We start from the raw sequence: 16,182 nt of genomic DNA on the forward strand, positions 1-16,182 counted from the left end.
GACGTAACTCTGTATGTGCTTAACCCGGCAGTGAACCTCAATCCACTTTTAAGGGAATTTGTTAACTTTGGTGGACTATCAGGTATCTCTATAAATTGGACCAAGTCAGTTATGTTCCCACTAACTGATAACACCTCTGAGGTGCATTCTGACTATCCCTTGCGATGGGAAGCAGAAGAGGTCAAATATCTAGGCATCTGGGTCAGCCGTAAACTCCAAAACTTGTGGACTCTGAATTTTGGCAGAGCGATATCATGGCTCGAAAGTAAAGTGGCGATATGGTCAAAACTCCCTCTCTCGTTGGCTGGCAGAATTGCATTGGTAAAAATGATTGTATTGCCCACATTTCTCTATCTATTTGCTAACATACCTATTCCACTGACACAACAGTTCTTCACTTGTTTGTGCTCCCATTTGCTGACACTGGTGTGGGCAGGGTGCCAGGCTAGACTTTCATGGGCACTGTTAACATTGCCGCTGAGGCAGGGAGGCATGGGTGCCCCGGACATGCAATTGTATGCGCTGTGTCGCAGGCCTAATATTTGCATTTCTGGGCCTATCCTACACCCTTTCAACCGCATGTGGCGGTCGAGCTAGACATGGTGGCTCCGCTACCCCTGGAGGTGGCGTTATACCGAAAAGCGCCCAGACCAACGCAAGACATTGACTCAGCCAACATGCTTCGTTGGACGTGGCGTGAGCTGCAGAGACGGGCTGATCTACCCCTGTTGTACGCGCCTGCTATTCCCCTTAAACAGAACCCCATGCTCCCATGCCTGGAAGTGGGAGGTGGAGATGTATCTATTGCCGGATCCACACTACACACATTTGCAGATTTATATCCGGATGGCACGTTCCGGGATCTACAGATTGCGGAAGATGGCCAGTCGTTGTCTTTCAAAGACAGGTTTGAATACCACAAACTAAAATCTACGTGTAAGGCATTGTGGGATCATTTCCCTGAGGAGTCGCCACACCTACATGCACTCCAGAACATATTAGCCAGGGTGTCCCGTAAGAAACTGGTGTCACGCTTATACAACTCCATGCAAGAGCAATTCCCTATTGTGGTGCCCAAATCTTTGCAATTATGGAACAAAGAGCTTGAGACGCCCCTGACTGAGGAACATTGGACGTTCTGCTGTAGACAGCTGTTGGAACTCTCCCCAAACTATAAACTTCGACTCATACACTTTAAGTTCCTCCACAGGTTCTACCGCACTCCACTAGCTTTACATTCCATGAGTATCAGGGAAGATGACGAATGCTGGAAATGTGGGGAGGAGGGTGCTTCCTTTCTGCATGTAGCCTGGAATTGATCTGCTCTGTTTGACTAATGGTCAGAAGTGTTTGCTGCTATCAACCAAATTCTGCATAGAACAGACGTTCCTTCCCCGCTCCTCAGCATCCTGGGGTGGGTAGCGAGCACGGAGCCCAAAAGTCGTAAGTTGCATGCTATATTGCTACTATATGCTAAGCGGCAGGTGGCGATGAAATGGGGGCGCAAAGTCCGGCCTAAATTTGCAGACTGGCTATCTGATGTAACATATGGCCATACACAATTAAGTACATATTGGGATCTAATGCCGACCGCCTCGCGGCCAAGGGATATCTGGGAGCCGTTCTTGCAGTGGTCACGTGACAGAGAGGGGTCCCCCCCATCTGAGCCTACTAGCCCAAAGACATAGATCCGAATTGTCGAGTTGAGATTGCCTTAAAGTTGGATCTGTGCAGCTATACCACTTTAACACCAAAATGGGAATATGATAAGATTTGCCAAGCCTAGAATAGTATGCGCTCCGCCTCAGCATTTGGTTGATGGCGGATGTGGTATTTATTAACCTGTGTCTGCTGAAGGGGGTATATGATTTGTTCGCCAATAGTAGATTGACTCCATGTGATATGCTTTTTTATTCTGACTCTGTAGAAGCATGCTAAAATGTCAGATTTGATTCATGTATGTACTGACGATAGCCTTGTTAGTTGTTGTTATATAAAAAAATCTTATCCTTCCGAAATATATGGCAGCAGAGCCTATAATGTTTGATTCAACAGACAGACATGTGAAAATGCAATATGTAACTGCTGTATTTTTCTATGCAATCTTGAATAAACACATTTTTTTTAAAAAGCGTGGAAGCAGAATTAGCTGAGAGCCCCAACAGCCAGAGCCCAAGCGGGATTCGCGCAGGTACTGCCACTACCTGCTCTAGCCGCCAGCACACCTAGCCCCGCTTCCATGCCTCAGAGGGGAGAAGGGGGCTGGTAAACGTTCCGCCCAGGGCTCATCCCTGGGTGCCTGGCTGCGTGCCGCACGTGGCTGCCTGTGGTGTCCCACCGGCTGCCGACGCGCACGTGCCTCGGGCGCCCACCTATGCGGCCGGCTTCCCGGGGAGGGGAACCCCCTCCAGATCTGATCCAGGGACAGAAGGTGCACGCTGCCAGGATGCCAGGCCCCTGCTTTTGCAGGGGCCTGCCTTCCCTGATGGCTCCCTCTGACACTTCGGCAGTTTTCAGACTATGACCTCAGATCAGATGTGGCGTCCAACCGAATTTAAGCATATTGCTAAGCGGAGAAAAAGAAACTAACCAGTAATGGAGAGTAAAGAGGGAAGAGCCCAGCGCCGAATCCCCGCCTGGGGCGGGCACGGGAAATGGGGTGTACAGAAGATCAACTCCCCGATGTCGCTCAGGGGGCCCAAGTCCTTCTGATCGAGGCTCACCCTGCGGACGTAGTTAGGCCGGTAGCGGCTCCTGGCACCCCGGGATCGGTTCTTCTCAGAGTCAGGTTGCTTGGGAATGCAGCCCAAAGCGGGTCTCAAACTCCATCTAAGGCTAAATAAGGGCATGAGACTGATAGCCAACAAATACCATAAGGGAAAGTTGAAAAGAACTTTGAAAAGAGAGTTCAAGAGGGTGTAAAACTGTTGAGAGGTAAACGGGTGGAGTCCGTGCAGTCTGCCCGGAGGATTCAAAACGGCAAGAAGGTCGATGGCCCGGGAGTTCTGGATCCCCTCCGCTAGACCGCTGCCCTGGCCCTACCCGGTGCCCGCAGGGCACATTTCCTCCATGGCAGCGCACGGCGTACAGCTCCAGGTCGGCTGGGAAGGCTTTGGGGTGGCAGGGTGTTACAGCCCCCTGGCAGCAGCTTTGCCGTGTCCGCGGCCCGAGGGAGTTTCGGCCACCTCCGTGCCCTCCTGCCCCTCGGGCTTGCCGGGGTGGGAAGGGGGGACAGGCCCTTACCGCTTCACACCGGTGGGTAGGGAGGCCCTCGCAGAGCGCCACGGGTCTGCGGCGATGTCAGGTACCCACCCGACCTGTCTTGAAACACGGACCAAGGATTCTAACACATATGCGAGTTGGAGGGCAGAGCGAATCCCTGTGGCGCAATGAAAGTGTGGGCTGGGGCGCCCCAGCCGAGGTGGGATCCCGCTGCGCTTCCAGCAGGGGCGCCCCATGGCTCGTCTCACCCGTTCCGTCGGGGAGGTTGAGCATGAGTGTGTGTGTGATAGGGCCCGAAAGATGGTGAACTATGGCTAGGCAGGGCGAAGTCAGAGTAAACTCTGGTGGAGGTCGGTAGCTTTCCTGACGTGCAAATCGGTCATCCAACCTTGGTACTGGGGCGAATGACTAATCGAATCATCTAGTAGCTGGTTCCCTCTGAAGTTTCCCTCAGGATAGCTAGCTCTCGGAGCCCGCACTTCTAGCTTGTAAAGCAAATGATTAGGGTTCTTGGTGCCGAAATGATCTCAACCTATTCTTAAACTTTAAATGGGTAAGAAGCCTGGATTGCTGGCATGGAGCCGGGCATGGAATGCGAGTGCCTAGTGGGCCACTTTTGGTAACCAGAACTGGCGCTGCGGGAGGAACCGAACTATGGTTAAGGCGCCCTGATGCCAACGCTCATCAGACCCCAGAAAAGGTGTTGGCCGATATAGACAGCAGGATGGTGGCCATGGAAGTCGGAATCTGCTAAGGAGTGTGTAACAACTCACCTGGCAAATCAACTAGCCATGAAAATGGATGGCGCTGGCGTGTTGGGCCCATACCCGGCTGTCGCCGGTGCTGAGAGGTGCTGGGGCTAAGCTGCGATGAGTAGGAAGGTCGCTGTGGTGCGTACAGAAGCCAGGGGCGAGGGCCCGGGTGGACCTGCCGCCGGTGCAGATCTTAGTGGTAGTAGCAAATATTCAAACAAGAAGTGGAGAAGGGTTCCATGTGAACAGCAATCGAACATGGGTCAGTCGGTCCTAAGAGTTGGGTGAGCGCCGTTTGGAAGGGACGGGCGATGGCCTCAATTGCCCTTGGCTGATCAAATGGGAGTTGGGTTCAAATCCCCAAACCCGGAGTGGCGGAAACGGGTGCCCTCGCGGCGCTCAGTGCGGTAACACTTACAATCCCGGAGAAACCGGCGGGTCCCCCAGGGAGAGTTCTCTTTTCTTTGTGAAGGGCTGGGCGCCCTGGAATGGGTTTGCCCCAAGAGAGGAGCCAGAGTCTTCAAAAGCTTTGCCTTTCTGGCGGCGTCCGGTGCGCTCTTGCTGGTCCTTGAAAATCCGGGGGAGATGGTGTACGGGCCATACCCATATCCGCAGCAGGTATCCAAGGTGAACAGCCTCTGGCATGTTGGAACAATGTAGATAAGGGAAGTCGTCAAGTCAGATCTGTAACTCGGGATAAGGATTGGCACTGAGGGCTGGGTCGGTCGGGCTGAAGTGCAAACGGGGCTGGGCGCGCGCCACAGCTGGAGGGGGCTGCCATCCGGGACGGCGGCGACTCTGGATGCGAGCCAGGCCCTTCCTGTGGATCGCCCCAGCTGAGATGGTCGCCTTTCCCTGTGCCCCCTCCTATAATTGTGAAGCAGAATTCATCAATCGTTGGATTGTTCACCTACTAAAAGGGAACGTGAGTTGGATTTAGACCGTCGCAAAACAGGTTAGTTTTACCCTACTGATGATGTGTAGTTTCAATAGAAATCCTGCTCAGTACGAGAGGAACCGCAGGTTCAGACATCTGGTGTATGTGCTTGACTAAGGAGCCAATGGGGCGAAGCTACCATCTGTAGGATTATGACTGAACGCCTCTAAGTCAGATTCCCCCCTAAACCGTAACGATACCGCAGTGCCGTGGAGCCTCGGTTGGCCTGGGATAGCCAGCCTCTTTCGGGGGCCGGTGTGTAAAGCCGCTCACTTGGGGACTGGAGCGCAGATGGAAGGGGGCCACCTCCATCATCCTTAGTGCACCGCATGTTCGTGGGACGGGAGCTTTTTCCTGAGGCCCACTGGAGGGCTACAAACATTGTTAAGTGTATAGGGAAATTTAAATGATAACATCTACACGGACCCTACTGAAGGGTGTAATTTTGGACTACAATACCCAGCACACCATGCACTGGAGGGTGGTTGCATTTAAAAAGAGAAAATTGAGATTGCAGTCTGTTCCGTGGTTTGGCTTTTCCCCTGCCCTATGATTAAGATGCAGGAGCATCGAAACGCGTAAGGGACTGTTGAACTGTTTGGGAAAGTGAGCTGTTTTTTAAATATGAAGGAGTTTACCTGTTCTTCTTTGGAGTGGCGTCTTCAAGCTCGGGGGCAACTTTGGGACATATATGTATATATACATATATATATATATATGGATATACATATATGTATATATGTGTGTATGTATATATATATATATATATATATATATATATATATATCCAACAAAGAAATTGCACCAAACGCTTGGAGGTCCTCACACAGCGCGTTTATTAATACAGTATCCTCAGCAGCGTTGCACCACCCCGTTCAACGCGAGCAGTATATGCCATTACATTTCCGACGCGTTTCGGGCGTCACCTTGCCCTTCATCCAGGAAAATGGCTTGTGGGGAGAGGCAGTGTGGGCTTTAATTTAAAGTTCTTAAGTCCCGCCCCTGGCGCTGTGCAGTATAGTACTTGTAGTTCATACAGTCTCTTTAGTAGTTTACTCACTGCCACTTTCTCCTCCAGATTTTCGTAATCCCTTCGTGGGTTGCTCGGGATATGCAGGGTGAGGCAGCCGCTTTACTTCGCTGTAGGAAACCCTTACGTTGTTCCTCTTCGTGATATTCAAGGTAACATCACAGGAGCCGCTCATCCGCGGCGGGGACTCTCCGCGACCCTGGTGCGGGCCGCAATATTTCCAACAAAGAAATTGCACCAAACGCTTGGAGGTCCTCACACAGCGCGTTTATTAATACAGTATCCTCAGCAGCGTTGCACCACCCCGTTCAACGCGAGCAGTATATGCCATTACATTTCCGACGCGTTTCGGGCGTCACCTTGCCCTTCATCCAGGAAAATGGCTTGTGGGGAGAGGCAGTGTGGGCTTTAATTTAAAGTTCTTAAGTCCCGCCCCTGGCGCTGTGCAGTATAGTACTTGTAGTTCATACAGTCTCTTTAGTAGTTTACTCACTGCCACTTTCTCCTCCAGATTTTCGTAATCCCTTCGTGGGTTGCTCGGGATATGCAGGGTGAGGCAGCCGCTTTACTTCGCTGTAGGAAACCCTTACGTTGTTCCTCTTCGTGATATTCAAGGTAACATCACAGGAGCCGCTCATCCGCGGCGGGGACTCTCCGCGACCCTGGTGCGGGCCGCAATATTTCCAACAAAGAAATTGCACCAAACGCTTGGAGGTCCTCACACAGCGCGTTTATTAATACAGTATCCTCAGCAGCGTTGCACCACCCCGTTCAACGCGAGCAGTATATGCCATTACATTTCCGACGCGTTTCGGGCGTCACCTTGCCCTTCATCCAGGAAAATGGCTTGTGGGGAGAGGCAGTGTGGGCTTTAATTTAAAGTTCTTAAGTCCCGCCCCTGGCGCTGTGCAGTATAGTACTTGTAGTTCATACAGTCTCTTTAGTAGTTTACTCACTGCCACTTTCTCCTCCAGATTTTCGTAATCCCTTCGTGGGTTGCTCGGGATATGCAGGGTGAGGCAGCCGCTTTACTTCGCTGTAGGAAACCCTTACGTTGTTCCTCTTCGTGATATTCAAGGTAACATCACAGGAGCCGCTCATCCGCGGCGGGGACTCTCCGCGACCCTGGTGCGGGCCGCAATATTTCCAACAAAGAAATTGCACCAAACGCTTGGAGGTCCTCACACAGCGCGTTTATTAATACAGTATCCTCAGCAGCGTTGCACCACCCCGTTCAACGCGAGCAGTATATGCCATTACATTTCCGACGCGTTTCGGGCGTCACCTTGCCCTTCATCCAGGAAAATGGCTTGTGGGGAGAGGCAGTGTGGGCTTTAATTTAAAGTTCTTAAGTCCCGCCCCTGGCGCTGTGCAGTATAGTACTTGTAGTTCATACAGTCTCTTTAGTAGTTTACTCACTGCCACTTTCTCCTCCAGATTTTCGTAATCCCTTCGTGGGTTGCTCGGGATATGCAGGGTGAGGCAGCCGCTTTACTTCGCTGTAGGAAACCCTTACGTTGTTCCTCTTCGTGATATTCAAGGTAACATCACAGGAGCCGCTCATCCGCGGCGGGGACTCTCCGCGACCCTGGTGCGGGCCGCAATATTTCCAACAAAGAAATTGCACCAAACGCTTGGAGGTCCTCACACAGCGCGTTTATTAATACAGTATCCTCAGCAGCGTTGCACCACCCCGTTCAACGCGAGCAGTATATGCCATTACATTTCCGACGCGTTTCGGGCGTCACCTTGCCCTTCATCCAGGAAAATGGCTTGTGGGGAGAGGCAGTGTGGGCTTTAATTTAAAGTTCTTAAGTCCCGCCCCTGGCGCTGTGCAGTATAGTACTTGTAGTTCATACAGTCTCTTTAGTAGTTTACTCACTGCCACTTTCTCCTCCAGATTTTCGTAATCCCTTCGTGGGTTGCTCGGGATATGCAGGGTGAGGCAGCCGCTTTACTTCGCTGTAGGAAACCCTTACGTTGTTCCTCTTCGTGAGGAACAACGTAAGGGTTTCCTACAGCGAAGTAAAGCGGCTGCCTCACCCTGCATATCCCGAGAGCCATTTTCCTGGATGAAGGGCAAGGTGACGCCCGAAACGCGTCGGAAATGTAATGGCATATACTGCTCGCGTTGAACGGGGTGGTGCAACGCTGCTGAGGATACTGTATTAATAAACGCGCTGTGTGAGGACCTCCAAGCGTTTGGTGCAATTTCTTTGTTGGATATATATATATATATATATATATATATGACAGCAGCAATCCTTCAGCACCCGAACACAGGAAATGAAGGGACGGACCACAGGAATCAGGCAGGAAGGTCTTTTTTATTAACGCCCTGCTCCGCGTTTCAAGCACAGCCGTGCTCTTGCTCAAAGCAAAGTTTTTAGCAGCAAATGAGGTATTTTAAACTTAGTTTCAAACTGCCCGCCCACAGTGCACACATCACGTGATATGCTTTAAGCAAAAAACATAGAAAACATACTTGTGCTTTTGCCTCTTATCATGAAAGTGCAGTACTGTCTATATATACCTTCGTAATTTTGTAAGTCATACAGAAATGTAAACAATTTACTCATTTAAACAATGGACTAATGTAGCTTATCATACTCCTGATCGGCTTCAATGTCAGTTTGCTATAAATCACTGAATAAATTCAGTATCTCTCGTGCAAAAAATTGCTATAAATAATACTGGGCATCTCTATTTTATCAAAGTAATTTCATAATATGTATATATTTTGCTAATCTGTCAAAATTTCATTTACTATATATGAATAATTCTAAAACCATAAATATATCAATCATAATAAAATTCTTATAAGCAGATATATCTAGCATAATGACTCTTACTATGAGTCTGTACACATTAAAATGAAATAACTTATTGCACAACAATGTTCTTTCCTTACATTTAAAGAAAGTCCAAAATTTCATTTGAGAATTATTCTAACTGCATAAATGCATTATACTGCTTAATACCTATACCTGCTCGAGGCTGCTTAAAGTGCTTATGAAATATAAAGTGCTTGAAGTGAAGTGCAGAAATATATCCTTAAAAAATACCCATACATTTGTTATAATAGTTTTTTTGTTTGAGAAGTTTTGTTCCCTCTCACTTTACATTGTAGCGAAAAGAGAGTTTTAATTTTTGTGATCTTTCTTAGTTACTTTATAATTCATTATACGTATAAGACATCTAGCTAAAAACCTCTGGAATATCTCATGTGCGTGCTCATGCTTATATTGATTTCTTCACTTATATATAGTTCACAGACAGTAATGCAGATCTTCTGTACTATTGAGCCCATTCGGTTTTTGCTGTCTAACTCAATTATAGTTTGAGTTTCCAATCTCCTTAACAGCTTCTCCCTGTCTCCCCCTCTGCGTAAGGGCGCTACTGCATTTATGACAAAATAGGACAAACAACTTAGATCATTATTATGTGTTGTTTTAAAATGTCTTGCCTTTGAATTAGCAGGGTCGTTGTTGACAATTGCCCTGAGATGCTGCAATATCCTGGCATGCACCTGCAGCTTCGTACTACCCACGTAGCGTAGCCCACAGGTGCATGCCAGAACATAAACAGCATACTCAGGCCGGCATCCATAGCTTCCCTTAATAGCTATACTTTTGTCAGAAAATTGGGTTTTATAATGGGTTGTATTTGTATCAAATCTGCATGCTCTGCATGACGAGCATTTGTAAAAACCCTTCCTCTGCAGAAAATTTGCCCCCTCAGTTTTGATTTCAGGGCTTGATCTGACCATTGGTTTCTCATTGATCTTGCCCGCCTAAAGGTGATAGGTAGCGACACGGGTAATCTGCTAGCTAATACACCGTCAGTCATGACAATCGGCCAATTCTTTTTGACAATGGATTTAATTTTTCGTTCTTACTTGCTGAATGCAGTTATTAACCGTGGGCATTTCTTGTCACTAATGGCAGACACATTTTTTGGAATCAACAAAGATTCCCTTGAACAATCCTCTGTTTTCTTAAGAGCTCTAGCTAGCATGTTTTTTGAGTACCCTCAATCACCGAGTCGCTCCATCATTTCCTTTACGCATATTTCATAATTTTCTTGGCTGCTGCAAATGCGTTTTAATCTATGCAGCTCTCCTACTGGGATGCTTTCAATTGTGTGCCGAGGATGACTGCTGCCAGCATGTAGAATGCTATTCCCAGCTGTCTTTTTTCTGAAAAGGGTTGTTTCTAACTTATTATCAACAACTAACACCAGCACATCTAAAAACTCTATCATAGATGTACTGATATTTGATGTGAAGTATAAATTACTGTCATTCATATTCAAGCTTGCTACAAATTCTTCTGCACTTGTGATGTCACCCTCCCATATTGCAAAGACATCATCAATGAAGCGAAGCCAATGTATGACTTTGTTTGTATTTGGGATGCCCTCCAGGATCTGTTCCTCCCACCAGCCCACGTGCAAGCACGCGTAACTGGGGGGGGAAACAAGATCCCATGGCTACTCCTCGCTCCTGCTTCCAAAATTCCTTGTTGAACAGAAAATAATTGTTAAGACACCACTCTATCAGCTCACATATTATCTTGTTATGGCTGTAATACTCACAGGATTTAGTTCCCAAAAAGTGTCTGACTGCACGTAAACCTGCATCATGATCAATACTGGTGTACAGTGATTCGATGTCCAATGTTATTAGACACCTGAGGAAAATGGAATTTTATATGGCCTATGTGTCCCCTACGTGTACCCCAACGTGTAGTATATGTGCATGACATCCATGCATTTTCCCTCTATGGCCGAAATGATGACGCCTATGCATTTGCGTCCACCGTTAACATGTCTGTTATTAGGCCCTCCATGAATACAACGTTAATTCTGCACTGAGGCCTACATTGCCAATGCATTTACATGGTACATGTTTAAACATCGAGAAGCACACGTTTTTGTGGCCCAGCCGAGCCAGGCCCTGAATTCAGGCTCCGAGCCTCTTCTGTCTCTGAAAACTGCAGTTTAGGTATGCATCCCTGACCTCTCCCTCACTCCCTGCCCAGCCGAGAGGTGCCCGGCCTGGCCTGTCTGCCAAGACGGTATTTTGCCTACAGTTATCTGTTCAGCCTCCGCAAAAACACATTCCAGTCTAGTGAAATAGGTAAACATTTCCCGCCTGCAGAGCATAGGGCCTAGCCTTCCTGTCTCCATGCAAGTGATTTACTGAACCCGTTGCCATAGAAGGTCCATGCCCCCCGTAATGCACGAAGAAATATATGCACACACTAGCGTTTAGTGATGTACAGCCTTTACTCGAGAAACCTTTACTTCAGACAATACATCATCCAAACATAAGATATCAGATATGCCAAAGGTACAGGTCGTTCTGACATCCCAGATTCCAGACTCCTCTACTAGTGCTAAAAGTCAACCCCCAGCTCTCCCCAGTTACACGTCAATTTCACGTTATGACCAGCTACGCGCACATGCAGGGGAAAGGTTTCTACTGACCGTGCAGACCTCCTCTATGCATCCACCCACCTGTGACACTCCTATGACTCATCAAGTAAACACCCACGTGTACGCCTCCTTACACGCCTTCTTTCACGCCCATGTAGTCTTATCTCTCTCTTTTTTTTCACTTGCTCCGCCTACAGTGTTCCGCCTACTGTATTCATTGCAATTATGTGGTTTTACTATATACAATGTGTGATGTTAATAAAACATTAGATATCCCTTCCTGAACCTTAGTGGTGATGGAACCCGATTCTCCCCTGGCTCGAGCCATTGAAATAAAGCCCTTTTGAACTCGGACACCACGGACTCTGCCTCTCATTTTATGAGCTATCCTTATTGATATTAATGTATAGAAAAATGTCCAGGTAATTTTATTTACGACATTCTGGCGCCCGAATAGGGACTAGTCCCCTTCCCCACGCGCCGGCGATGTAAGCGCAGCCCCCTGACCCCTTCTATAGCCGTGACGGACCCAGTCTGTGCACATCCGCGGGTTTTCCTGCTAGCTCCCTCAGGCCCACGGAGGAGACGGAGACTGCGACGAGGCATCCACACGAGGCGGTGAGGATTGCGGACCATCCCGACCAGAGCCCAAGCCGAGAGAGCAAGGTCTGAGGTATTCCGAGGCCCACCTGTTCCGAGGCGCATGCGCAGCAGAAGCAGCAGTAGCAGTACCAGAAGCCGTAGCAGTCCAGTCCAGTATTGAGTTTCCGAGGCCTTCAGTTTTGCTTCCCGGTGAGTACCATTGTTGGGAACGCATATAGACGGGTTCATTACTTTGAGCCCTGTCAAGACGGGTCTGGGTACACAGACCCGGTATAGACGGGTCCATTTCGGTGGATGCGGTAAAGACGTGTCTCTTTATGAGACCAGTATGACTGTTCTGTCTTAGCAGTGCATCCAGTAAACGAGGTCTATTTTAGGATTGTGCTATTCCATGTAATAGGTAGTATCTGTTCTCAATGTTTTAATGTCGTGGTATGCATGATTGTTTACAGTCTATTATTGTGCTCATTGTGTTTTCGTTCAAACTAGTTTCAACATGCCACTGTTTTTGAAATTACGTCAGATAGGGACCAGGAAAGGGATACTCGAAGAGGCAGTACCCGTCCCGCCAAGGGACACTCCTGGACACTTTATGTACCACAAGCATGGCTTAGATGCCATACTGTACTTAGATTTATGGGTAGACTACACAAAGGATCTGGAAGAGAAATATAGATGGCCTGTCTCAGGGACATGGGATGCGGATTGCATCATGAGAGTAGAGAAAGTACTGTGGAAAAAGAAAGCCAGACAATCCCAGAAAGATGCCATAGAATTGTGGCGTAAAGAAGCGCATAGGAGAACAGAGAAAGAAATTCAGAAAGCAGAGAGAAGTAGAGAAGCATCGGAAAGAGCCAAAGAAAAAGAACTACTAGAAGAAGGTGAACGGGTTAAAGCAGAACAATTAGACAGACAAAGAAATGCTCTTATTAAAGGCATGTACCCCCTCCTCGCCGAGGGCCTACCTAAAGTGACCCCGGAAGAACCCAGTAACTTGCCACCACCACTGATCCCGACTAAACTCCGTAGTCATAAACAGACCGCAGCGGACATTTTCTTTTCCTCCTATTTAGATGACGCTGCTCCAACATATGTAAATGTAAATGTACCTCCTCCAAACCCTGTCGTTCCTGTCAACCTAACTACTCCTCCTACTGATCCTCCTGCCACCGTCCCTGCCAATCCTTTTGGAACGCAACCACCCGTAACACAAGTTCAACCCGCATTACCAGCGACAGCGTTGGCAGTAAAACCTGATTCAAGCCAAGGCGATTCCAGTCTAGGAGCAGCGGGAGGGGGTCCCTCCACACCACCTCCATTAAAACGATCATCACTACGAGATTTAGCGCTACAACACACGCCAAAACCAGCGACATACGCAACCCTTAGACAGTACCTTACCGATTGTATATATGACCCAGTACCAGGTGAGGGTTCAATGCTTATATACTCAATACGATTAAGACGCGTTGCAGACTATTTGATTATTTTACCAGACATGAAGGAACACTTAGACAAAATCTACCACTTCATTAGAACAGGGGAGGGACCGGAAAGTATTCACGAGGCCATGGCAAATAGAAAAGTGGAGCTTCAACGCATGCTCTTACAGTTTTTGATTAATTGTTTAATCAGGGAACGAGACCAGCCAGATAAGGAGGTAACTAAAGGTATGACGAACTGGAGTGACAATATAGCTATGGGTAAACATGATAAACAGAGTAGTGTAGAAAGCATGTACAGGAGAATTTGTAAAGAAATTCTTGATATACACAAGGAAGCTGAGAAAGAAGACGATGAAGTCTCAGAGGACGATGATTTAGTAGCTGAGGACCCAAGTAAAATACATTACGTAGGTAGGGCAAGCCCGTTTGACAGACCCATACGTCTAGATTGCAATAAACGTTCTCTCTCTCCAATACCAGAACGATATTCTGGCAATTTCCAGTCACTCGAACACATATTCCAAGCCACCGACCAAGCACTGAAAAAACGAGTAGGGAGTCGCGAACTTAGTACTATGCATGAACAGGAACTAGCCCGATCAGCAGTTCAATGGGCTTGTAATTCTAACATATATAAAGATGATATAGTAGCACAGACATTTTTAAGTCTTCCTCCGGAAGAACAGCGTTTAGCTGGTATTTACATGACTCAGCACCTCATTACACTGTACGAAAGTCAGCATTCTGATCCAGGTCCCCTATATAAATTATTGGACGACTTACTCCTGGAAAGATGGAGAGGCCTAGGTACCGAATTAATTAAAGTCATACTAGAACAACGACATAAGTACATGACTTTCCTGACCCCGCATTTTGTTCCCGCTCCACACCGAGAAAGAAAGACCTTTTACATAGACAGACAGAATCCCTTACGAGAGGTTCATCCCGTTAGAACTGACGGGGGTGCGCTTCAACGAGTATTCGTTTACACACCCTTGACGAAAATGGAATTATTAGAAATGAAAAAATTACTACCCTGTCACGATAAAGACCCGGCAGGGTTCCACCGTGAATTAAAAGACATGCTCCATATGGGGGAGTATACATACGCCGATATCATTAAAATGTTGAAAGTACTGTTACCAGCAGGTATTTATGAAAAACTTAAAGAAAAAGAATGGGAGGTGGGAGAGAAAAAGATTAACTGGACAGAATTAGAAGACGAAGATAAAAGAAGAGCCCCAGGTATTGGTCTTTCGGAAAAAGCTAAAGAATTACCCGAGCTACTGATACAGGTCTTGCCGAGATTATTGACTACTAAAAAGGAAGATTGGGATGCCATTTCAGCCTGCAAACAGAAACAAGATGAAGATACTAGTGATTTTTATTCTAGATTTGAAAAATGTTTTCTTATTAATAGTGGCCTGAAGACAAGTAGTGAATCGTACCCACATCTTTTTGTGACCAAATTGGTAGAGAATTCCTCACCCCAGATCAAAAATAGAATACTGAAAGTTGAGAGTACCTGGCAAGCTAATAGTCCTTCCCAAATGTTACAAATGTTACAGTACCACCAGAACAGAATTAGAGAAGAACAAGAACACGAAAAGAGACGCATGAAAGACACGAAAATGAAAGTACTAGTAGCTCAATCAGTTCCAGCCGAGGGCCAGAGAAAGGGCACGGCACCTGTCAAGGGGAACTGTAACTACTGCAAACAGCCAGGTCACTATATAAATTAATGTGCTGTCCTGAAACATAATATAGCTACAGGCAAGACGAAAGAAAGACCGAGTCCTCCCAGACAGGAACACGTCCCGCAGAACACGCAACCTCCACAGAACGCACAACAGACAGTAGCTGTACCCCAACCCATTGCTGCCACACAACATGTCACACAACAAATGTACCAGTATGCTCAGTCAGATTACCCAGATTATCAACAGTATTCATGAGACAGCCTAGAGAGGGAGGTTGGCTTGCCCCTTATTGAGGTTCCTGTAGATCAAGAGGGTCCCTATGTGCATAGTCATGTATTGGGAAAGGACAGAAAATTTCTGATTGATACAGGGGCGAGCAGAACTACCATCAGTCACAACGAGGTTCCAGGGGCACCCCTCTCAGGCTCACAGAATATTTCCCTGGGATTTTCAGGAAAGCCTATTGTTAACGAAGTGTCAAAGCCAGTTTCCCTAGGAGTTGGTCCATTGTCTCGTACTACAGACTTGTTGCTTACGAAATCATGTCCAGAAAACTTGCTTGGTATAAAAACATTTAAAGAACTAGGAGCAGTGATTTGTTGTTCATCCGGAAGGAGTGAGATTGTTTTTACGTGATTTTAAAGGACATTATGTGTTAAGAGATTTTGATCCCAGACTTCAGAATGTACCACAGCACTTATGGGCGAAAGGTCCGACTGATGTAGGTTACATGCACATTACACCATACCGTGTCACACTCAAGCGAGGAGTTGTACTGCCACAAATCCGACAATACAAGTTACCACCTGATGCTGTAATTGCATTACTGAAAATTGTTGACAAACTCATTGCACAAGGAGTGGTTGTAGAAACCGACTCCAATGTATGCAATTCCCCTATCATTCCGATTCTCAAACGAACTGACCCGAATGCACCACCGGTTTACAGATTAGTGATTGACCTCCGAGAATTGAACAAATGTATAATACCCCAGTACCCAGTGGTCCCAGACATTTCTTCACTATTGACTGCCATTGATTCCGAAGCGACGTTC

General features: G+C 47.3%; 1 protein-coding gene and 1 pseudogene across 1 annotated transcript in view; one reads left to right on the forward strand and one right to left on the reverse strand.

The window, feature by feature from the left end:
- STARD4 (StAR related lipid transfer domain containing 4) overlaps positions 1-16,182 on the reverse strand; it is a 196,865-nt gene that overhangs the window by 120,571 nt on the left and 60,112 nt on the right. The window lies entirely within an intron of this gene.
- LOC147726951 (28S ribosomal RNA) lies at positions 2,522-5,117 on the forward strand (annotated as a pseudogene).

Source organism: Lissotriton vulgaris, chromosome 3_1 (genome assembly GCF_964263255.1).
Source record: "Lissotriton vulgaris chromosome 3_1, aLisVul1.2, whole genome shotgun sequence".
Taxonomy (NCBI): domain Eukaryota; kingdom Metazoa; phylum Chordata; class Amphibia; order Caudata; family Salamandridae; genus Lissotriton; species Lissotriton vulgaris.